Source organism: Oryctolagus cuniculus, chromosome 18, assembly GCF_051225735.1.
Source record: "Oryctolagus cuniculus isolate XC-2025 breed Fujian yellow rabbit chromosome 18, ASM5122573v1, whole genome shotgun sequence".
Lineage (NCBI taxonomy): Eukaryota > Metazoa > Chordata > Mammalia > Lagomorpha > Leporidae > Oryctolagus > Oryctolagus cuniculus.
In genome coordinates, this window is record NC_142884.1 from 2,077,669 (window position 1) to 2,103,012 (window position 25,344).

Consider the following 25,344-nt stretch of genomic DNA (forward strand, 5'->3'; position numbering starts at 1 on the left):
CAAAATTTGCATTCAAGGACCACTGTTGTAGGGCCTCTGGTTTGAGCTCTCCCCACATACTTCCCTCTCCCACCTACCCTGCTTTGTTTTCCTTCAAGAGCAATTACCTGTTCTATGGAACAGAGACAGGTTCAAGCTGTTGTCATGGAAACAAGAATTAGGGGAGGGGTTGAAGATAACATACTGGAATTTTCCAGGCTCTGAGATCAGAGTACGTGGATATGGAGGGAAGTGGGTTTCAAAATGCCAGGGGAGTACGTTTCAGGTACACAATAAAAGTTTGTTGAAACGTATGTGACTTCATTAATTCTTCTGGCCCCTACCCTAGCTGATGGATACCTTGGAAATTTTTTCCCTCTTTACAGGGTTGAAATCTGTGTGTCAGTGTTTGGTGGCAGCCACAACTGCATTCATTCAGGGCTCCTTGTGAACTGCATTGTTACAGGCACTCAAAATAATAACAAAAAATTGAAAGCTCACAGAGAAAGAAGAAAGTTTTGTACAGAGGTCAAATATAATTGGGAGGGGAGGCTGCTGACAGAGTTGGGAGTTCCATCCATGCAACCTGCTCTTGCCAATTGAGACCTATCTAGACAGACACATGCAATGCAAATTATTTATTCCGCTACATTGTATAAATATATATATATATGCGCAACTTCAAACTTTTAATGAATTTGAGAGGCAGAGAGAGAGCAAGTGAGCTACCAGTTGTTGGTTCACTCCCCAAGTGTCCAAAAGCTCCATTTCCGGATATACTATTTCTTCCTCTATATTGTAGCCAGGCAATACTACAAAAAAGTTTTAGTCATCCTTTTATTTATTTATTTTTAAAGATTTTATTTATTTATTTGAGAGGTAGAGTTACAGACAGTGAGAGGTAGAGACAGAAAGGTCTTCCTTCCGTTGGTTCACTCCCCAAATGGCCAGAGCTGTGCCGATCCGAAGCCAGGAGCCAGTTACTTTCTTCTGGTCTCCAATGAGGGTGCAGGGGCCCAAGCACTTGGGCCATCTTCTACTGCTTTACCAGCCTACAGCAAAGAGCTGGATTGGAAGAGAGGCAGCTGGGACTAGAACTGATGCCCATATAGGATGCCAGTGCTGCAGGTGGAATATTAACCTACTGTGCCATGGCCCCAGCCCCTAGTCATCCTTTTATAAGGTCTGGGAGGGAGAAAAGTCCCATGGAACAGAGAGTGAATTTCTCATCTGAACAGAGAATAGAACAGAAGAGAAATGAGGCAACAAGTCAGGTCTCTTTGAGTGCCCAGTCTGATTTAACTGGTGCTCATTGTATAGCCACACTTCCTGGGTTTCCAGGCTTAATCAGTGCTTATTGTGTAGCCTGACTTAGAAGTTGTTGCAGGGGCCAGTGCTGTGGCGCAGCGGGTTAATGCCCTGGCCTGAAGCACTGGTTTGAGACCAGCTGCTCTCTGCTATGGCCTGGGAAAGCAGTGGAAGATGGCCTGAGTCCTTGGGCCCCTGCACCCATGTGGGAGACCTGGAAGAAGCTCCTGGTTCCTGGCTTTGGATCAGCACAGCTCCAGCTGTTGCAGCCAACTGGGAAGTGAACCATTGGATGGAAGACACCCCCTCCCCCCGCTGCCTCTCCTCTCTCTGTAACTCTGACTTTCAAAGAATTAAATAAATCTTTTTTTAAAGTTGTGGCAGATTCTCTGCCATCCAAAAGGGGGAACAGGGGTCTTTGCTTCTACCTCCCACTCGTCCTGGGCTTCTGGATTCTCACCATGTAGCTGGTGGGTTATGAGTCTGTGTTGCTGGGTTTAACTAGTATTACCTTGTAACCCGTACACATATGTGAGAGCTTACCACATAACTCAAAATTGAGTTTTCAGATTTACCTAGTAAGTTCCCTGGGCTTCTGGATTTTCACCATGTAGCTCTCTTGGGCTTCTGGAACCTTGTTATTTAATATCCACCATGTAACAGTCCCCAGTTGTGTTTAAATCTCTTTTGGAACCCTTCTTCCCTTTTGACTGGAACTCCCTTTGGTCCACATTTTGACCTGGTAACGCCTGGTTCTCTAACTTTTAGCTTGCCTGAGCCCTTGTGAGTCCCCCTTTAAAGAATCTAGCCTGCCTGCCTACTTGCTGAGCAAGCTTGGGCAGGGCAAAATCATCTGTTTTATCCTCATTTCCTTGAGCTCTGGCTGGAATGACACATGTGCATGTGCCTAATGTGACTATGTTGCCCAAGACAGACTTCTCAAGGGTGTGTCACCCTACCCCTACCTAGGCAGTCATTCCCTCCCCTACCTGGGAGTTTTTAATCCTTAGTTCCAGGACACACCAGACACTTGGAAGGGATGGGGGAGGAAGTGCAGTGGGGGAGGGCACCCAGTTCCCTGTCTCAGCTGTAACCCAGCCATGGTCAGATCCTCACTGTCATGCAACCAACACACCATGAAGGACAAGCCATCTGATATAAAGCCGTGGGGGTTGGGATCAGCTCTGAAACTGCATCCTATGAGCAGTGAGTGACCCTGTCACATAAAACATCAAACCTTCATGTAAGCACAACGTATGTCTGGCATCATTTTGTAGCCTTAAGATGCATTTTCTACAATCTAACTCACCTATCAAAATAAGATCTTACACTATTGCAGGAGTAATAATCCATTTACCCTGAGTACTTTATCCAAAGCTGTGGACCAGAGCTAATCATTCAATCATTAAAAATAGGCAGATTGGGGATGGTGCTGTGGTATGGCGGTCAAGCCACTGCCTGCAGTGCCAGCATCCCCAGATGGGCGTCGGTTTGAGTCCCAGCTGCTCCACTTGCAATCCAGCTCTCTGCTGATGGCCTGGGAAAGCAATGGAAGATGGCCCAAGTGCTTGGGCCCCTGCATCTGCCTGAGAGACCCAGAAGAAGCTCCTGGCTTCGGATCAGCGCAGCTCCAGTCGTTGCAGCCATTTGGGGAGTGAACCAGCAGATGGAAGACCTCTCTCTCTCTCTTTACCTCTCTTGGTAACTCTGCCTTTCAAATAAATAAATAAATCCTTAAAAAATAATAGGCAGATAATGTTAACTCCTTTAAGACTCACTTCTTCCAATCAAGGCTCAATAACAGCCACAGAAAACACATGAAACGTTCCCCCTTGGTGCATAAAACTGTAGTCACCTAGGTCAGTTACAACTACACAGAAAGACCTTGATTAAAAAGGATTAACACATGTGACATCAGCATATGAACCCATAACGTAGGACAGTTAGAAACATTGTGGAACAAAGAGGTAAACAATCAGGTTAATCCTACTATCTGGACTTAAGTTAGGAGAGTTAATCTTAAAATAATTTCTTACATAGAGAACCAGCCACTTTTAATTAAAAGAATAGCTCCAGGGGCCAGCACTGTGGCTCTGTGGCACTATAATGCAGGTTAATCCTCTGCCTGCAGCACCAGTTACAGTCCGGTTCAAGTCCCAGCTGCTCCTCTTCCAATCCAGGTCTCTGCACCTGTGTGGGAGATCTGGAAGAAGCTCCTGGTTCCAGATCAGCCCAGCTCCGGCCGTCACAGCCATTTGGGGAGTGAATCAGCAGATGGATGGAAGACCTTTCTCTGTCTCTTCCTCTCTCTGTCTGTAACTACCTCTCAAGTAAATAAGTAAAATCTTAAAAAAAAAAAAAAAGACATAGCTCCATCAATGTAATTGCAAATATTTTCAGAGAATTACAACTGGATGACAAAAAGAGTTAAATGTATGGCATTTTAGCAAGTACAACAGTGTTTCGGAGTTTGACCCTTCTAGGTCCTGAGGGCAGCTCTGAGTTTAAGAAGGCACATACTGGCCCCAACCTAGAACAGATGGATCTGAAATAGGTGGGCAGAGCAACTTCCTTAATTTAGCAAGAAAATGGGAACCCTTTGGGTCAGAGGGGTCGGGGGACTGTTCCTGCCGGAAAGCAGCACCTCAGTGGGATCGCTCATCACTTTAGACGGTCAGGAGAGTGCAGCATCTACTTCTTTCTCATGCAGAGCTCATCTTCGCCTTTCATTTGCAACTTGTGCTCATCCGTGGCTCACTTTTTTCTCTGTCTTCACCTTTGGTCTTTTTGCCCTGTTTATGCTTTTTGTATATTAATCCTATAATTTTTAATTCTGCTGCATCTGTTTTTTGACAGTGTCTCTGTTCAGAAGACTGTTTTGGGTGGCATCGTTGCCCCAGTTTTCTATCTGCAAGATGTATGGAGTCAGATGCTACTCTTTCCTTGCCGGCATGTTGGCTGTCGCTGTGTTTTCGGTGACAGGCTGCCCATGGTGTGATGAGTCAACATTCAGACTTTTGCCTGTGGTGAGCAGTGTCAGAAGCATCTGTGGCTCAACATGAATAGAAAAGAAGGTTCAGGTGCCTCATGTTCAGCTGTTGTTCACTGCATGGCCAGGAAGCAGCCAGGGACCATGCCTGGGGCAGCTGAGAAGCAAGTGCATGGTGTTGGCGGGTGCTGACCTGAGACACAGGCTGTGTGGCAATGTGTCTGGAACTGGTTAGAAAATGGCCAGTGAGGGAAATCCAACTGTGTCCATGCATGAGAAAGAGCAGATGCAATTCCTACTGGGAGGAAAGGTCAGCCCAGGCGGAACAGACGGGGGACACAACGCAAAATGTCTCATCCCCGGCTCCTGCTCTGAGCGGCTACCTTGGAAAGAGTAAAGACCACTGGGACTTTGCTGCTCAAAGGCGGGACCAGGCTCTGATGCCACCAGGAGGGCCCTGAAAAAACTGAGAGCACCCCAGACACACGTTAGTCACTTCACACAAGGCAGCTGATTTGAAAGACGCCCTCAACCTACCCTTATCAGACGCCCAGGTGATGCAGATCACATTAAAGACCCAGAAGTGCTCTTCTAGGAGGCAGAGTTGGGAAGCAGAGAGGAGAAAGGAGGGAACAAGCGTTACCTGGCAGCCTCCTATCTCCCTGCTCAGCCACATCCATCCCATAACCAGAAGGATCTGGGGCAGCCCTACCCTTCTCCTAGATGTACTAGCCATGTCTTTTTTAGTTCCTGCATTCTGATGCTTTAACAACTTCCCAGAGAGAATAAACACCCCTTCTACCCCAAAGAGGGAGATTTTCCCAGTCCAGAGCTCACAACCCTCCTTTTTTGCTCTCAGACTCTGAGCTGCCATCCTCCTGCACTCATTTCCCCAGGGCCAGGGCCAGACAGCTAAGGGCATCTCCTGTTCCCCACAGCCACTAAAGCTATTTAAACTAGCCCATCCTCAACCTGCTCACCCAGCCTCACGTGTTCTTCCCTATGGAAATTGCAGTAACAGAAATCTTTCCAATCTTCCCTCCTGTTTTCACACAGCCATCTCCCTGTGTGTCGCCTTTCTCTCTTTTTAAAAATTATTTATTTGAAAGTTAGAGTTTCAGAGAGAGAGGGAGAGACATACACACAGAGAAGGAGAGATCTTTTATCTGCCGGTTCACTGCCGAGATGGCCACAACAGCCAGGGCTGGGCCAGGCTGAAGCCAGGAGCCAGGAGCTTCACTTAGGTCTCCCACATGGGTGGCATGGGCCCAAGCACTTGGAGCATCTTCTGCTGCTTTCCCAGGTGCATTAGCAGGGAGCTGGATCAGAAATGGGGCAGCTGGGACACAAACTAGCACCCATATAGAATGCTAGCATCATAGGTGGTGGCTTTACCCTCTATACCACAATGCCAGTCCTATTCCTCTATTTTAAAATACCTTTCTATTCACAGGACACAAGTGCTTGGCTTTAGGGTCCACCCTAATTCAATATGACTTTGCCTTTACTGGATTATATCTGCAAACACCCTATCTCCAAACAAGGTCATGTTCACATGTACTGAAAGTCAGCATTTCAATATATCTCCTTGTTTGTATGTGGGGGAAAGGGGGCACAATACAGTGCATGATACTGAATTTTGAGACCCCTCCCCCTCAATTGACCTCTTTACTGTTTTCCCACTTCATCAATTGGCCTTCCTTCTGGTCCATGCATAAAACAAGCTTCCTCCTTCCCTCTGAAGCATGTGCTTACCAGTCTTTCTGTAGGAACCGTCTGCTCCAGAATGGGTCAGCTGCCTACTTGTTGCCATTTGGACTAGACCAACACTCCCACTGATGTCTTTCCTGACCCCCACCAAAACTGACTACACAATCTCTTTCTGCCACATTCACCATAAGAGCTACTTTTTAAATTTTCTTGACAGGAGAATTGTATGCCTGGGAACCATCTAACACATCCAATTATTAATCCTCAGTCCACTAACTAGAATACAAGTCCCAGTGGCCATGAATCTGCATGTCCCATTCCCTTCAGTAAACCTGGCAACCGAAAAATGCATGGAACACAGTAGGGGCTCATTTGTTACTTGTTGAACATGCCTGATTGACTGGGTGGGCAGAAGGACAGACAGACTGACGATGGATGGATGGACAGCTGGCTGGCTGGCTGGCTGGCTGATGAATGCATGGAAGGATAATAGATGTATGATGGATGGATAGAAGAATGGATGACAGAAGGGAGGGTGGGTGGTTGGATGGAAGGATGATGGATGGAAGGATGGACGGGTAACTAGTTGGTTACACAGCACTGTAACATTTTATGTGTCATTCCCCACCAGTGTGTCTAGAAATGTTCATTACAACAGTAAGGTGGTTTCTTGATCTGGGAATGGTTTAGATGCTGATGGAGGGAAAGGAATTGCCTGAACCATTCTGATGAACAGGTTGCAAACACTGTAGTAGTGTTTTTTTTTTAAATATTCATTTTATTTATTTGAAAGAGTTACAGAGAGAGGGGGAGACAGAGAGAGAGGTCTTCCATCTGCTGGTTCACTCCGCAATTGGCCACAACAGCTGGAGCTGCACTGATCCAAAGCCAGGAGCCAGGAGCTTCTTCCCGGTCTCCCACGTGGGTGCAGGGGCCCAAGGACTTGGACCATTTTCTACTGCTTTCCCAGGCCATAGCAGAGAGCTGGACTGGAAGAGGAGCAGCCAGGACTCGAACCGGCGCCCATATGGGATGCTGATGCTTCAGGCCAGGGCTTTAACCCACTGCTCCATAGCACCGGCCCCCTGTAGTCGTATTAACTCATAATATATCTGGTTATGATTTATTATATCAACTCAGTTGAATTGATTCTTAAGGAATGTTACCTCACTGCATGAAGTGCAGATGGAAGGGGAATACCACAGCATGTTCGTGACATGAAGTGATGGGAAATAAGACTATGAAACACTAGAATGACATATAACACCAGAACCTAATACCATTCACAATCAAGAGAAAATATCAAATTCCCTTCTACTGGACAATGTGGTAGAATTTTTGAACAAATATTTTATAATGTTGGAGGCATTCTTATGAGTGAAAATATAGAATGGTAAACCACAAAATATATATAGTCTCAATTTTCAAGGGAAAAGGTATGCATATGACTATCTTTGCAGTGAACATGACTGAACAGAACTACAGCAACAGAAAAACAGGGTTTGGGGCCATGCTGCCTAACTTGGAATATAAATTCAGCAAAAGAGAAGCAAATCATGAAGACCTTTCACCCCCTTTGACCCAGTAAGTTGACTTCCAGCAGTTCTTTCTAGGGAATTAATGAGGCACACAGAGACAGAACTGAATGGAGGTTGGGCGTTCTGTCTTTCTGTGGGAGTGAAATGTTAGAAAAACATTTTCCTTCCACAGAGACAGACCAAAGCTCTTTCCTCTTCTTAGGAGGTCTCTCCTGAAGCAGTTGAGGACGTGCCATCTCACAACACTCTGAATTGGGATATTGATTATTTCAAGCTGAAATCACCTGAGGGACTGTAACTTTAGGAAGGACCATTAAGTCTGTCTTTCCTGACAGTCAGCCATAAAGATTCTTTGGGGAAGGTTGCCCTTCACATACCAATGACTGAAAATAGCCCTGATCACCAGACCCTGGTAATTAGGACCACAGTGAACCTAGATAAACAAACTCTTTGAGGTCGCCCTCATCTCACACCAGCTTCCACGCTCCCATATATCTCTAGCGACAGCTCCAACACAGAAATCCATCTGTCCTGTCAGCTCCTCCAGATTTATTGTTCTTTGTCTAAAAATGTGTAAAAGTTCATGTGTTGGTCATTTCTCTGGATTTCACTCTCTCTACCTTCACAAGTGAATTTGGTAAAATTTCTATGCTTTCCTGTTGTTAATCAGCTCCTGTATTAACTGGCCTCCTGGATCCAGCAAAGGAGACAATTTAAGCACTAAGATGGTGCAGAAGGTGGTCACACTCTCTTCCTATGGCACTCAGTTAAATTGAACCCTTAGGTAAGAAGTCTTCAAAATCCATGCAAATTGAATACTGTGAACAAACTATGAATGGTTTTCAAAACTTTTTTTGCACCAAGACATTTTAGTTACACTTTTCTATGAACTTTTTGAAGTATCCTCATATTCTCCAATCCTTTCCTTTCTCAAAGAAGAAAAATAAAAACCTAGTACTGGGGCCAGTGCTGTGGCATAGCAAGTGAAGCCACTGCCTGCAGTGCCGGCATCCCGTATGGGCTCTGGTTTGAGTCATGGCTGCTCCACTTCTGATCCAGCTCTCTGCCACAGCCTGGGAAAGCAGTAGAAGATGGCCTAGGTCCTTCAGCCCCTGCACCCACATGGGGGACACAGAGGAGGCTCCTGGCTCCTGGCTCCAGATCAGCACAGCTCTGGCCATTGCAGTCAATTAGGGAGTGAACCAGCAGATGAAAGACCTCTCTCTCTCTCTCTCTCTCTCTCTCTCTCTCGGCCTCTCCTTCTCTCTCTCAAATAAAATAAATAAATCTTAAAAAAAAAAAAAAAACTAGTACCTTTCCTTAAAGCAGAAGTGGTGTTCTATGTCCTTCAGGTTCTACCAGGGATGTGGAATGAAGGTGTGACTGTTTTTGGAGAGAGGATCTTTACAGAAAAAATTAAGGTAAAATTAGGTTAAAATTAGGTCATTTGGGTTGGCTTACTCCAACATGACTGATGTCATAAGAGGAGGAAATTGGGACACACACGTACAGAGGAAAGACCAGGGAGAAGACAGCAGGCTAACAACCAAGGACAGAACCCTCAGAAGGAACCAAACATGCAGACACCTGATCTCAGGCTTCCAGCCTCCAGAACTGTGAAATTTCTGTTGCTAAGCCACCCAGCCTGTGATACTGTGGTGGCAGCTGGGCCTCACTGATCCAAGTAGGACACATGAGTATTTGCATGTGCACTGACACAGAGAGAAATGTGAGTGTACGTGTGCATGTGTGCAGCATTTTTAAAGAGACCACTGCAAGGAACTGGCTCACATGATTAAGTAAGAAATCCACTGGCAGCCTGGAGACACAGGCAGGAGGAGCTGGGGCTGCAGTCTGGAGGCAGATTCCTCAGAGAATCCTCAGTTTTCACTCTTATGGACTTCAACTGCTAAGTTGAGGCCTGTCCACACCACCAAGGAAAATCTCCTTTACTTAAGAGTCTGCTGGCGGTGTTAGCCACACCTACAAAATACCTTTACAGAAACCTTGGTGAAGGTGTGACTGAATAACAGGACACTACAGCCTGGAATAGAAAACCCTGCCACAATCTCACTGGTTTCCAAGGCCTGTCGATTTGGATTCCTGTTTTTCCACTCGGTCAACTCTGTCTCCATCTTCCTCCCACCCCGTCTCCTTCAGGTCTCCACTGTCTCTCTCCTTTGTCCTGAAAATCACCTCTTTGTTCGTCTCTGCAGTCACCAGTCCTGCCCTTTAAATCACACTGGAGCCAACATGGATTTTCTTAAAAGAAAAGCACCTGTATACACTGCATAGGTTAAAGCACATGGATGGATTTATGTTGCTCTTTGGATAAAGATTCAATTCCTCACCATGACTCACAAGCAGTCAAAACTTCAGAATTTCTCCATAGGGTTGATGGACACTCTAGATGGGGAAGTGAATAGGCTGCAAGTGTGGCAATGATAAGACACACAGACTGGAGTCCTAAACTGAGCAAATTGTTTTCTCAGAACCGGAGGTTAGAGGTCTGAGATCAAGGTGTTGCCAGAGTTGGTCTCTTCTAAGGCCTCTCTTCTAAGGCCTCTTCCTTTGGCTCGCAGAAACTGCCTTCTCCCTGCGTCCTCACAGGGTCATCCCTCTGTATGTGTCTGTGTCCTAGTCTCCTCTTCCTGTGTGGGCCTCACTCATGTCAGACTAGAATCCTAATGGCCTCATTTTAAGGTCACATTCTTAGGTCTTGGGGGTTTAGAAGCACGCAATTGAGTCCAACATAGGAAGCAACGTGTTATTTCCTATCAGGCAGCGTTTCTACACAGTTATTGACTAATGCACATAATAGTTATGCAAAAAAGCAGGGATGAAAGGTGTGTGTCTGAACTTAATGTAGATGTGCATGGTAAGATGAAATAGTAAAAGTTAGTTCTTGTGTTTCTGGTTTTGAATTAATAAATTACAGAAATTTAGTTCCATGCACATATCCAGGGGCAGGTAGGGTAAGGTTATGGCCAAACAACTGTGGAACCCAGAATATAATGAAGGGGAAGGATTTCCATTCCCCATCCCACCCAAAGTGCCTCTAAATGACTGACAGGACCAGGGAATATAACCTACAAGATGACAACCAAAATTAAGTATTTTTTATGATTTAGAAACAGAGTTCCCCATTGGGTGGACAGGTTGAGCTGCTGCGAGAAAATCACTCCCTTGTTCAGTGTAGAAGTCACCATGTCCATTACTTGGAACCAGCCAGATATTTAGCTTCTGAATCACAGGGGATATTCCATGCTGAATTATTGACCTGAAGTTTTCTTTTCAGAGACCATGGATATTCAGTTACTCTGCCTTCTGAGTCTGTTCTTTCTTTAAACTTATTTATTTGAAAATCAGAGTTACAGAGAGAGAGAGAGAAAGATCGATCTTCTATCTGCTGGTTCACTCTCCAGATGGCTGCAATGGCTAGGGCTGGGCCAGGCTTAAACCAGGAGCCAGGAGCTTCTTCCAGGTCTCCCATGTGAGTGGGCCATCTTCTGCTTTTCTCAGATCACTGGCAGGGAGCTGGATGGAAAGCAGAGCAGCCAGGACTCAAACTGGTACCCATATGGGATGCCAGTGTCACAGGCGGTAGCTTAACCTACTATGCCATAATGCCAGCCCCAGCCTTCTGAATTTTTTCTATTCATTTGAGAAGTAGTGAGAGGGCAGTGTTTGGGGTGGGGAAAGGGGAGTTTGCTAGTGATCTGCATTTCTTTCTTATCACAGGACAATAATGGATGACTTTAAAAAATCTTGGGGTGAGGGAGGCAGCACAAAATATAATGCTGAAACTAAAATGCATAGACAAAAGTGTGAATAACTGTGACTCAATAAGAATCAAAAGTTTACACACAGAACGCTGGAAAACTATAAACCAAACCAAAGTGAAAATGGAGGAAATGGTTGTAGTATGCATGGCAGTCAAAGGCATTACACACTAACATATCCTTTGTAATTGCAACTCAGTAAAGGGAAGCTGAACATCAAAACCAAAAAAAAGGGCAAAGATCTTAACCAGTTGTTCCTAAAATAGAAATTCAAAGAAAGATGAAGGATGGGCCATCTCATATGCAATCCAAATACTGGGCACCAATGTCAAAGAGATCATTTTCTCTCTATCCAATTGGCAAAATGAAAATAAATTAATTAATTTAAAAAATTTAAAAACAAGATGTACTTAAAATTTGCAAACACCTTGGGGAATTGCAAAATGTTGTCAGAAATGTTGATAGCAACACTATTTGTAGTAACAAAAAGTTGAAAACAATGGGGCTGGCACTGTGGTGCAGTGGGTTAATCCTCCACCTGCAGTGCCGGCATCCCATACGGGCTCTGGTTCCAGTCCTGGCTGCTGCTCTTCCAATCCAGCTCTCTGCTGTGGCCTGGGAAGGCAGTAGAAGACAGTCCAAGTCCTCGGGCCCCTGCAGCCAGGAGGGAGACCCGGAAGAAGCTCCTGGCTCCTGGCTTCGGATCGGTGCAGCTCTGGCTGTTGCAGCCAACTGGGGAGTAAACCAATGGAAGGAAGACCTTTCTCTCTGTCTCTCCCTCACACTGTCTATGGCTCTACCCCTCAAATAAATAAATAAAAAATCTTAAAAAAAAAAAGTTGAAAACAAGCTAAATACCCATCAACAGCAAAAGAAATAAATGTAACACAGCCATACTATGGAATACTACTGAACAATGAAAAGGAACAAGCAAAAATATGAGTATGTATGACAATATGGATGAATCTCAGAACATTATCCTAGGTTAAAAAAGTAAAGTACAAAAGATAGTATAGCTCCATGTACATGGAACTCTACAAAGTCAGAAAACTATAGTGATTGAACATGGATCAGGGTTGTCTGGTGCTGGCACATGGCAGAGGGGATCTAAGGCAAAGGATCATAATTCAATGTGCTGTATCTTGCCTGTATAAAACACCAAAATGCATCGATCCGTAGTCTTAAAATTGACAGATTACATTACATAAGTTAGATCACAAAAAATTCTGGGGAAATTAAAAAAAATTCAACCTCTGTAGTAACCACTTTACTATTTATATGTACCCCACAATCTCACATTATAAACCACAAATATATAAAATACAACCTATCATCAAAAATTTCAATCTCACAGATTATTTTCCCCCATAGTAAGATTATCCTGACAGGACAGGATACTGAAGTGTGGTAGAGGTGCAGGAGACAGTCACTCTCTTCAAACATTCTTTAACTATCCAGTGTAAGCTAGGCTAGGATCATGAACTCATCCACACAAGCTGACTTAAGAGCTGGCTTGCCATGGCAACCACTACAGCTTGAATCAATGGATCCAAGCAAATCAATGCTCATGAAGAAGAGGGGGCAGGGGTTCTAACCTGCAGTCTTCTGCATCAGTGCTGGGACTGTGGTCATTTTAGGTCTTAAAGGATGTGTCCTTAGACAGGGGGACACAGTAGAGCTTACATGAGCCACTGACTTTTGTTTGAGGTAGAATTATTCATCATATCAACAGAAAATAGCTGTGGCTGTCTTCAACAAAAAATATCATTGAAACAAAAATGGTAGATTCCAGATTCTTAAGATAGGCTACAGACCCAGTCTGGAAGATATTCAGCCACACCCATGTCTTCAGGTTGAGTTTTCAATATTTTGTGTTGGCTCTTGGTCATTTTTCTCCTCTCTGACCTCTCCTCCACTCCCCTCCTGTGTCTACCAATTCATTTCTGTAAGATTCCATAGCCTAGACCATCCTCCCAAGCTGCACATTCCAGATCACACAGAGTCTGACATTTCCATCTCAACTACAACCACAACGTGTCTCCTTAATAATGAGAAACCAAGTCCATTTGCAATCAGATCAAATCATTCTCCAAAATCTACCATCAGCCATTCCAGTAACTGAAATAACTCCCAAATCCTCCCCATCCTTCCCTAACTCCACTGGATGATACTTAAGATCCTGGCCCCAAACATGGCTATATGTGGAAATAAATTGTCGGAACTTCATTTTTGTTTATGTTTGTATTATCATCCAGAAATTTTCCATATTTTACTTTGATATAACTTTTTCTATGGATATTATTTATAAATAAAGTATGTTAGAAGAATTAACTAAACTTCCCCCCTAGTATCTCTCTACCTCCCTCTTTCTCTCTTCCTGTCTACTTCCCCATAACCAGAGAAGTTTTTCTATGTTGTGTGTTTAACCAGAAATTCTTCTGAACTCTATTGATTCTGGAACTTTAGCCTCAGTGAAGTACAAAACCTACTTCATCAGGTATTACAAACTGTCTGCAGCTCCACTCAAGGTTCTGTCCAAATGATTTCTCTAGTTATTGCTTAAATTGCTCCCTGTATTCTATTTTCTCTGACTCTGCAGTACTCATAAAAGTTCAAAGTGCAATTCAACCTATCATAGGTAGACCTGACATTCCAAAAATGGATATACTGGATAATCAATGAGCAAAGGGACTCAATGGGCATTTCTGCCAAGAAAACATACAAATGACCGAGAAGCACATAAAAAGATGCCCAGTGTCATTAATCAACAAGGAAATGGCAGATCAAAACCACAGTGAGACATCACTTCATGCCCATTAGGATGGCTATCATCAGAAAGATTATAACCAGGTTGATGAGGATGTAGAGAAATTGGAATCCTCCTAAATGCTGGTGGGGATGTAAGACAGTTAAACCACTTTTGAAAAACAGTCTGAAAGTTCCTTAAAAGGTTAAATATGGAGTTATCATACGACCCAGAAATTCCTCTCTGAGGTATACACTCACAAGAAACAAAAACATGAGTCTGTATGAAACCCTTCACACAAATAATTACAGTAATATTATTTATAATATCCAAAATGTGGAAACAACCTAAATATATATCAACTTAGAAACAGATAAATAAAATATGGTGTATTGATATAAAGGAATATTATTCAACCAAAAAGAATTAAGGTATTACATCATGGATGAGTTAAAAATCATTGAGCTAAGTGAAAGAAGCCATATACAAAAAGTTACATGATTCAAAATAGGAAATTATAGAAAGGCATAAAGTAGATTCGCATGCTGTCTATGGCTGAAAAGAGTTGGAAAGAAATGGAGGGCTGACTGCTAATGGACGCAAGATTCTTCTGGAGAATGATTATGCTGATGGTTGCACAGCTCTGGGAATATACTAGAAACCATTCAGTCATACACTTTAAATGGGTGAGCTGTATAGAATGTGAACATCTCAATACGCTACTGAAAAAACTTTAAAAGTGAATTTTCATTTATTTAGCTTTACTGTGAATGTGTTACCAGATTTTGCTCCAGGGGTATAGGGTGGCATTATATGTCACAATGTAAAATACCTGTGCACAGCCACCAGCTTCATGCCAGGCCCCCTAACAGACATTCATGGTGGGCACACAGAGAATGAGGGGGTTGGACATTCACCCCAGGAAATTAGAGGGAGGAAAAAAGAAACTGGTGAATGATGGAAATCGGGGACATAATCTGCAAAACAGATGGCCAGTATTTAATATTTTTATGGTTTGGAAATTGAGGTCTCCAGAACACTGGCTGGGTTGTGCTCTTTCCGAGAAAGCCGGTCCCTTCCTGAGTTGGATGGCAATGTATATATTGCTTGGATTCCAGTCCAGAATTTAGCTCATTAATCAGAGAAAATTCCATGGTGGGTTGTTGAACCGAGGTTTTATCTGGCAACTGGGCCAGATGTTGACATTCAAACTACTTCTCAAAGACTGAGAGTCTCCAGTCGGAAAGATTTCTACCACCTAAACTTCTTTCTATTTATTTAGGTTAGGCCCAAATACTTCCTGCAGCAACGAAGGCCTTTTTGAGGGACCCCAGAGCAATGAAAAGTTTTCTTATAGACATTTCTATTTTCTTTGAGCCATTACTATTTACCATTTTTTACTTTCCATTAGTTGTTGAAAAAAAAAAAAGTGGAATTCTTTCAATAATATGTTTCAGTTGACCCAGTATTTCAAAAATATTATCATTTCAACGTGCAATCACTATGAAAATTGCTAGGATATTTCACTTGTGTGGTACATCTCAGTTTACAGTAGCCATACATCAAGTGCTTACTGGCCCTACAGCTTCTTTGTTGGATGCTTCAGTCCTGGAGTTTTGTCTGCATAGGAAGTGCAGCGTTTCAGATGGCAGAGAGGGCTCATTGCCTCCATTTTGCAGTAATGCAAGGAAAAGCAAGGAGAATATTTTTGAAGCTGTGAGATAAAGGATTTACCAAAGATGAGACAAACATTAATTAACATAAAATCACAAATCTGTAAATTTGCCTTCAAAAATTGTTATGGTTTGTATGGAAGGAAGCTCTACCATGAATAAGACTTAGATGGCCAGCCCAGGTCAAATATGAAGGAATCTTTAAAAAGTTCATGGAAAATATATGTAATGAAAAAACTGTATATGAATTTCATTTTTTGTACCAAATAAGCATACTTTTTAATTCCACTTTCCACAAACTTTTTGAAATCTCCCCATGTCCAGAAATATAGATGATATTCAAGGACTTGTGTGACTAATGTACAAATAGTCAAGTCAGAGGAGAAGCTGAACTCCAAACTAAAAACATGTGCAAGAAAATGAATGAAATACTCACAAGAGGACATCTGAAGCATAGATATTCCACCAAAGAGGAGGTGCACTTCAGACTGACAAAGTGGGAAAAAAAAAACAACAATACTATAATATTAGAGTTAGGAGTGTTTTAGGGAAAGGGACATTTTTGAATTCTGGTGATTGAGTACAGGTTTGATGAGAGGTATCAAAGTTTAGACAAATGTGTGTGCTTTGACCTATGAGTCCATGTCAGGGAGTCTGCTGTCTGCAAACATTCACAAAAAAATACTCAGGAGCTCACAGAGTGCTTATCCATGTCTCTCTGTCTTTGATAGCAAGAAGTTGGCAACAAGCGCATTGCAATGCATGCCCGAGGGTGTTAACCTACAATCAGATGCAGTGTGTTAGCATCAAAAGCAATGAACTCTTTGCTCCCAAAACAGATCTTGTGTTTTGAGGAACATTTAATGTCATGAAAATATGTTCAACAAGAAAGGCAAACCAAATACTCGTATATTTCTATATGCCTCTGGGTAATTTTAAGCAAAAACAATCTATTAATTCACTCATGCATATTTAAGACATGCAAACTGAGGATTTTCCATGCACAAGATGCAGTGTGAGGCACTGGGGAAGCTATAGAGAACAAAAGGAAGTCTTTACTTACAGAATTGCCAAGAAAGAAAACATCTGGTTAGAGAGAAATCTGGCACTATTTAAAAACAAATATGTGTTTTCCCTATGTTTCTATCCCTACCTATAGGACCTGAAGCAATTCTCCACCATGGGATTAGGGCAACAATACAAGAATGTTCCAGCCCTCATTCATTCCATAAATATTTATTATGTGACAATGATATGTGAGGCACATATCATTCAGAATGACTGTGATGCCAAAATTAAAACTCATGGTGAGGGGTAGCCAGAGGAGAATGAGTAAACGAAGATGACTGCTTTAGATTGAATGTTTGTGTCCTTCCAAAATCTAGATGTTAAGTCCTAACTCATAATGTGACAGTGTTATTCCTGAGGTGGAGCCCTCACAAACGGAATTAGTCTCTTGGAAAAGAGACCCCACCACTCGGGAGATCCACTGTACAGCATGGTGACTCAGTCAAGGATGTATTGAATTCTCAACAATGTTGCAGTGGATTCGTTTCTGAGAGGAGCAGCATGGTGGGGGCAAGAGGTGCGGAGTCAACACACAGACCCCGGGAGTCGGGTGAAAGCAGGCTTGAGGCAAGCAGCCTGCAAACTTGTTTATTTCAGTTGAAACTACATCTTATATAGCCAAGACCAGCCAATCTGGTCAAGGGGCGGTCTATGCCCCATCCAATCACAGCCTGCCAGGCAGCTTCCAAAGCCATCCAATCACAGCCTGCCAGGCAGCTTCCAAAGCCATCTAATCACAGCCTGTTGCTAGGCAGTTTCCAAAGCCATTCCTGAGTAACTAATGCTCGCTTGCCAGTGGCCACCTTGGCATGGCCCTCTCATTCCACCACAATGTGACAGTATTATTCCGGAGGTGGAGCCCTCACAAACGGAATTAGTCTCTTGGAAAAGAGACCCCACCACTCGGGAGATCCACTGTACAGCATGGTGACTCAGTCAAGGATGTATGGCATCCTGGGAAGTTGCTAAGAAGAGCAGATGTGAAATATTCTCACTAACCCAAAACTACAAGGATGTGAAGCAATGCATAGAAAAGAGCTTGATATAGTCATTCTTCAGTGTAAACACATTTCAAAAATCAAATTGCACAGTACATATATTTTTTATCAATGTCAAAATTGAATAATAATAACTAATAAATATTTGTTGAAGACCTTTTAAACTCCAGGGGCTAGTGCTGCAGCGCAGTGGGTTTAAAGCCCTGGCCTGAAGCACTGGCATCCCATATGGGCGCTGGTTCGTGTCCCAGCTGCTCCTCTTACGATTCAGCTCTCTGCTATGGCCTGGGAAAGCAGTGGAAGATGGCCCAAGTCCTTGGGCCCCTGCACCCGCGTGGGAGACCTGGAAAGAGGCTCCTGGCTCCTGGCTTCAGATCAGTGCAGCTCCGGCGGTTGCAGCCATCTGGTGAGTGAATCAGCAGATGGATGATCTCTATCTCTCTCTCTATCTCTCTAATTCTGTCTTTCAAATAAATAAAATCTTAAAAAGAAAAAAGACTCCAAAGGGCTGTCTTGCACCTTGCACTGTGTCAGGACACACAGAGAAGTAAGTCATCAGGTACGAGGGATGGGCCCCTCAGCAGACACTGGATCTGCTGGTGCCTTGCTCTTGGTCTTCCAGCTTCCAGACCTGGCAGACACTGAATTCTGTTGTTTATGATCCTTCCCCTGCCCCCCAGCCTAGGCACTGCTGCTGAAGCAGCCTGCTGGATCACAGGACTACAGTGGAAGGGTCACCATCACTGCCTAAGAAACGGGTGGCTGGGCCTCAACAGCACCTTTCAGGTTGACCTCCCACCCACAGCCCCCTTGCCCAGCCACCATCCATGTGATCACCTGGATTAATTTTCTTCATTGCTCTTACAGCCATCTGAAAGAATCAGCTTTCCATTCTTATTTGTGATCCTTAGTTATTTCTCTTGAGTTCCACTGAAGACATTGAAATAACAAGGAGAATAATAAATGAGCAGTTTTTTCTGGACTCCAATGTCTGCCCTACAACGAGAACATTCTATCACAGACTTGTGGTGGGGAGGTGGAGGAGGGGGACGGCGGCTGGAGTATACTTATCCATTCTTTCAAAAAGACGTATATTAATTATGCGGCTACTCTGTGCTGGATGTTTTTTGAACCTGCAAGTATTTGCTTTTGTGAAGCTTGGAAAATTCCAGTCTCTGGAGTTCTTTCCTCAGCCCCCTCCTCATCCTGAGCAGAGGTTTCCATGACAACAGCCTGGACTCACTCTATCACCCACAGCAGGTAAAGGCACCAGAGCTCCTGGCCATGGCCATGTAATGCCAGGGTGGGGGAAGTGGTGTATTTCAACGTGGGCTGAACCTCACTGCCTTCCCCTCCCCCCGAACAGGGGTTCATGTGAGGCTCTCTTTCGTCAAAATCAATTTCATCTGAGACCAGGTCTCCTGCATTCACAACTGTCAGCTTCTTGTTGGCTGAAACTGGCTCCCCTCTCCTGGGAAAAAGAATTGTGATATGGGAATTTGAAATTCTTGGGGTTGAGGTGTGAGAATGAATGAGAGGATGAGGATGAGAGATATATAACTTAAGTGTGTGCATTTCGAATGGGCTCCCTCGTGAAGCTTTTACTGCCTGGAGACAGTATTTTGGGAGTTATCGTCCTGTGCCCTTTCTGCTCAAATGTGGTTCGTGGACCAGCAGCATGGGCATCATCTGGGCTTTGTAGAAATGTGGACCTCAGGCCCCACCCCAGACCTACTGAGTCAGAACTGTCATTCTTGCAAAATTCCCTGACAATTTGCCGGCACACTAAATTTGGAGAAGAATGTTACACACTACTGGCTAGCAATTTTGGGTTTATAGCATTTCCTCAATTACTCAAGTTTCACGCCAACCTGTAGGTTAGAAAAGACTTTCATGTTGAGTTCCTTGAAACTTTGGCTGAAGAACTTGACATTCCCTCTCCATTTAGGCTCTCTGAGCAATGGCATCCTCTCCTCACCAAGCTCTGCTCTGCTCATGGTAAAGACCTCAAGTCTCTAGCCTCCTCATGTCTTTATGCTCGACCCCAACCTCACTCTTGAGATCCACAGTCCATATTGGATGTTATGTTTGCATTCCCAATTACACAACTCCAAAACTGACCTCTTCTACAATAAAACACATCTCCTCTCTAGAATTCATTTCCACCTATGCCTTGGATATCTCTCCTTTACTTTCTCCTCCTCTCTGAACCTCTGCCCCAAATTCCTAAGGCATCCACTGCATGTAATTAATTGGCTTTTCTCTGCTGCACTGAGAATGGTTTTAGGTTTGTAGCACCCTCTGAGAACTGAGACACAGTGAGTGCATCACCATCTTCCAATGGTGGCTCACTTAGGACTCCCATCTAGACTAGTGGTCCTCAAACCTCAGGGGCATAGAACACCCAAAGGGCTTGGATATGTCAGAATGATGAGTCCTACTCCTGGAATTTCTGAATCAGGAGATCTGGGGTAAAGCCAAAGAACTTGTATTTCTAACAGGGTCCCAGCCTGTGGGATGCTGCCAGCCTGTGGACTACACTTTGAGAATCACAACTTTAAAATCAGTTATATAAAGAACTTTAAAGAAATTAGTCATTGAGCATTCATCATGAGCCAGGCCCAGAAGAGACATGGACCGTTTAGAAAATAAGAGTAAAGTTGGATTGAAAAGCAGCATTCCACATATAAATGTTCCCTATTGATACATATGCTTTAAAAGATTTTATTTGTTACTTATTTGAGAGGGAGGGAGGGAGTGATGGAGGGAGGGAGGGTGGAGAAAAAGAGAGAGCTCTCATCCTATTGATTCACCCCACAAATGTCCACAATGACTCACATGGGTAGCAGGGACCCAAGTACTTGAGCCATCACTGCTGTCTTCCAAGGGACTGAATGATCAGGAAGCTGGAATCAGGAGCAGATCTGAGGATCAAACCAAGGGACTCTGATGTGGGATGCAAGCATCTTAACTACTAAACTGAACACCTGCTCCAAAGAAGACTTAATTTTTAAGAGAAGTTTTAACTTAACAACAAAATTGAACATTAAATACAGAGATTTCCCAGATTACCCACCCCCCACCAGTTATAAATCCCCCATCATCATCACCCAACAGTGTGGCATGTTTGTTACAGGAAAAGACCTCATTTCTCCACCTCCAACCCTAATCTCACTCTTGATATCTATCTAGAGACCATACTGGATGTATGTTTGCATTCCCAACAACACAACTTCAAAACTTATGGACCTCTACGGACACATCACTATCACCCAAAGCCCAGGTTTCACTCTTGGAGTTGTCTCTTCTATTGGTGGGGACAAATGCATAAAGAAGAGTATCCCCATTCTAAGTACCACCAAGAGTGGCTTATTACCCTGCAAGTCCTCTGTGCTCCATCTCATCCTCTCATCCCTCCTTCCCTTTCCACTTCCTTCTGCTAACCATTATTTTTTTATAGTCTCTGCAGTTTTGTCTTTTCCAGAATTATATATATGGAATCATACAGCATGCAGCATTTCAGATTGGCTTCTTTCACTCAGTAGCACACACTAAAGCTTCTCTTGTATCTTATCATGGTGTGAGAGCTTTGTTTCTAGCGATTAGTAAATTTCCATTGCCTGGATCCCAACTGACTTTTAATTTTTTTCATCTATCGATCAATTAATCAATCATGAGAGAGAGAGAGAGAGCTCCTATCCAAACACCTATAACAGCTAGGGATGAGTTAGGCTGAAGCGGAGAGATGGAAACTCAGTCCAGGTCTCCCATATGAGCTTTAAGAACCCAACTACTTGAGCCACCACTGTTGCCTTCCAGGGTCTGCATGAGCAGGAAGCTGGAGTCAGGAGAGAAGCTGGGGATTGAACTCAGGCACTCTGATGTGGGATACAGGTGTCTTAACTGCTAGGCCAAATGCCTGTCCCTGGGCTGATTTTTGACAAAGGAGGAAACATAATCCAAGGGAGGAAATATAGCTTTTCAACAAAGGAAACCAGAGCCAACTGGACATCCACAGGAACAATTAAGAAAAGACTGTTGATTAAAATTTCACACAGGACAGTGCATACACAAACTTGCATATGTGTAAAATTGCATTGACTAAAGATACACACACACACACACACACACACACACACACAAGTATGTATAAAAAAAATCTAGGAAAGATGATAGAGTGTGTCTAGGTCAGTGTCCTGGCTATGACATTACACTGAGTATTTGCAAGATGCTATCATCAGGACAATGTAGATAACAAGTATATCTGATGACTGCAAATAAATCTATAATTACCTCCAAATAAAAAAAAATTCAGAAAGGCAATCTCTTAATGGCCAAAGCACAATAGTCAATGCATTCATTTAATTCATTCCTCTACATTAAGGCATTACTCTTTAATTTCATAGGTGAGAAAATTATATTGGGGCTAGACAGAGAGGGTGTTCATTTGTTCTGAAAATGCATCTGAGGTATGTAGGAGGGAATGTGGGAACCTCCATGACACTTGTACTTTTTTTTTAAGGGAAAGGGTTTATTGGGGGAAACCCGACAGACCAGAGGGAAGGGGCGAAGAAGGAAAAAGAGGGAGAAGGAGAGCGTAAGAGAGAGATCAAGACAGAGAGAGAGAGAGAGAGATCAAGAGAGAGACAGTGAGAGAGAGAGAAATCAAGAGAGAGACAGAGAGAAGGAGAGAGATTAGGAGACGGAGAGAAAGAGAGCCACATGTTCAGGAACAAGTCCTTTTAAAACCTTGCGGGGTCGGGGGCGGGCAGGGAAGTAGGAGCAGCAAATCCCATTAGGACGGGGGTGGAGCTGACACTGGTGGTTGGGCCATGTGGCCACCTGGCTTCCAGCAATGGCAGCTGGGGCTAGAGCCTAGGATGGTGTCAGGACTGCGCCATTTTACTAACATTCCCCCCTTTTGTTTTTTATAAAGCAGGAGTTGAATTACATTTGCCCAAAAAGTCCAGGAGGGGTAGAGGGATGATTATCTGTCTTTAGAGCTACTTCCTGCTGACATGGGGTGACAAGGTACTCTCTGCTGGCATGGGACGATGTCTCAAGCTGCTGTCTCCTGGGTGGGGAGCCGAGTATATCCCTGTAGCAGCATTTGGTTGACCTCCTGGTTGCTGAAGGCCTTGGTTTGTTCCATTATCACCTCCTGTAAATACTCTTACTCTCAGAATTTGGAAGGCTGGTGCGTGGATGGAGATCACGAAGCATTCGGTGACATGGAAGGAACTCTGGGGGTGTGTTTTGTAACTGGAAGAAATCCAGGACCCCAAGGAAGCTCAGAGAGCCCCGAAGGGAGAGCAAAGTCACTGGGGGAGCCTAGATCTGAGTCACAGCACAAATATAAGGCCGCCACAAAACACACCAAACACTGGAGTAAGGGAAAGGGTTTATTAGGGGAAACCCGACAGACCAGAGGGAAGGGGTGAAGAAGGAAAAGAGGGAGAAGGAGAGCTGAGACAGAGACAGAGACAGAGACAGAGGCAGAGAGAGAGAGAGAGAGATCAGGAGATGGAGAGAAAGACACTTGTAGTTAAAATGATGAACTCTGAAACAGACACACATGTACAAGAACACTTCAAAAAGCTCATGGAAAACAAGAATGAAGAAATAAGAATTTTTTAATGCTCAATTTTAAAAAAATATTTAATTTATTTATTTGAAAGGTAGAGATACAGAAAGAGAGAGAGACAGAGAGGAAGGTCTCCCATCCGCTGGTTCACTCCCCAAATGACAACAGCCAGAGCTGAGCCAATCTGAAGCCAGGAGCCAGGAGCTTCTGGTGGGTCTCCCACATGGGTGCAGGGGCCCAAGCACTTGGGCCATCTTTCACTGCTTTCCCAGGCCATAAGCAGAGAACTGGATCAAAAGAGGATCAGTTGGGACATGAACCAGAGCCCATATGGGATACCAGCACTGTGGGTGGAGGCCTAGCCTACTATGTCACAGTGCCGGCCCCGATGCACAAATTTTTGAAGTTCACACATAGTTTCCCCCCACCCCATGATACACATTCATCATGGACTTTTTGAAGACCCCTTGTATACATGGAGTTAGAAATGGGCTCCTCTGCTGATACTGTGCAGATTGCAGGCAGGTAAACTGTCCTCTGACGAATTATTTAATTGAATGTATTCAAATTCTGGTCATTTAGCTCATGCTATGAAGATATCCTGGGAGAGGGGCTGCTGGCCTGAGATCCGAAGCCAGGCCCCTGGTGGTACCCAAGTTAACTCTACATGGGAGTCAGGGAATAGGAGCTCCTCCAGCTGTTACTTTAGGTCTGTTCCCACCTAGGGCTGTGTGCTCTGCCACTACTCACTTTCACCCTTGGCCTCCACCTTGGTCAAAGACACCACTCTCCACCTTGGTCTTCATGCTTCCAATTACCCTTCTCCAACAACCCACCGTTAGTCTAATTTAAAAAACACAAGTCATGGGTGGCAGGTACTGTATGTAGCAGGTAAACCTGCCATCTGCAGTGCCAGAATCCTATATGGTCATTGGTTCAAGTCCCAGCTGCACCACTTCTGATCCAGCTCTCTGCTATGGCCTGGGAAAGCAGAAGATGGCCCACGAGGAAGCTCCTGGCTTCAGATGGGCCCAGCTCCAGCTGTTGCAGCCATTTTGGGAGTGAACCAGTGGATTAGAAGACCTCTCTCTCTCTGCATCTGCCTCTCTATAACTCTTTCAAATAAATAAATCTTTTTCTAAAAGATTTTTTAATTTTTATTTTATTTATAAGACATAGTTACAGACAGAGAGTGCAGAGGCAGAGAGAGAGAGAAAGGTCTTCCATCTGCTGGTTTACCTCCCAGATGGCAGCAACGGCTGGAACTGCACCAATCTGAAGCCAAGGGTCAGGAGCTTCTTCCAGGTCTCCCACATGGGTAGAAGTGCTCAAGGACTTGGGCCATCTTCTGCTGTTTTCCCACGCTATAGCAGAGAGCTGGATCGGAAGTGGAGCAGCCAAGACTAGAACCGGCGCCAATGTGGGATGCTGGCACTGCAGGCAGCGGCTTTACCCGCTATACCAGTGTTGGCCCCAATAAATAAATCTTCAAAAAAAAAAAAAAAAAAAGCCCACAAATCAGATCCCAGTCCTTGAGTGTTTTAGGTGGTGAGCAATTTGTTGATTTGTATCAATGTTCCTTTGACCCACTCCTTAATTCCACATCTAGGAATTTACCCCTGTGCCAAGAATGTCTATAATGGATATGTGGGTAACCCGCTGATAAAATACACAAATGAAAGTCAAGTATATAAATATCCTCACCAGGAATGGTAAATCCTTTGAGCAGGTGGTATTTTTCTAATCAGAAACAAATAGTCCAATTCAGTCAATTGAGATGCATAAATACATGTTAACAGATCTGCTGTTCAAGACAGTACTGCCATCAATGACACTGTGTCTTGCATTTGACAATTTGTTAAGAGGGTAAATCTCTCAGTAGGTGTTCTTATCACAATGAAACACAATAATAATATAATACAAAAGGGAAAAGGAAACAAATGTCAAGCTCTTTTTCTCTTTCAAAATA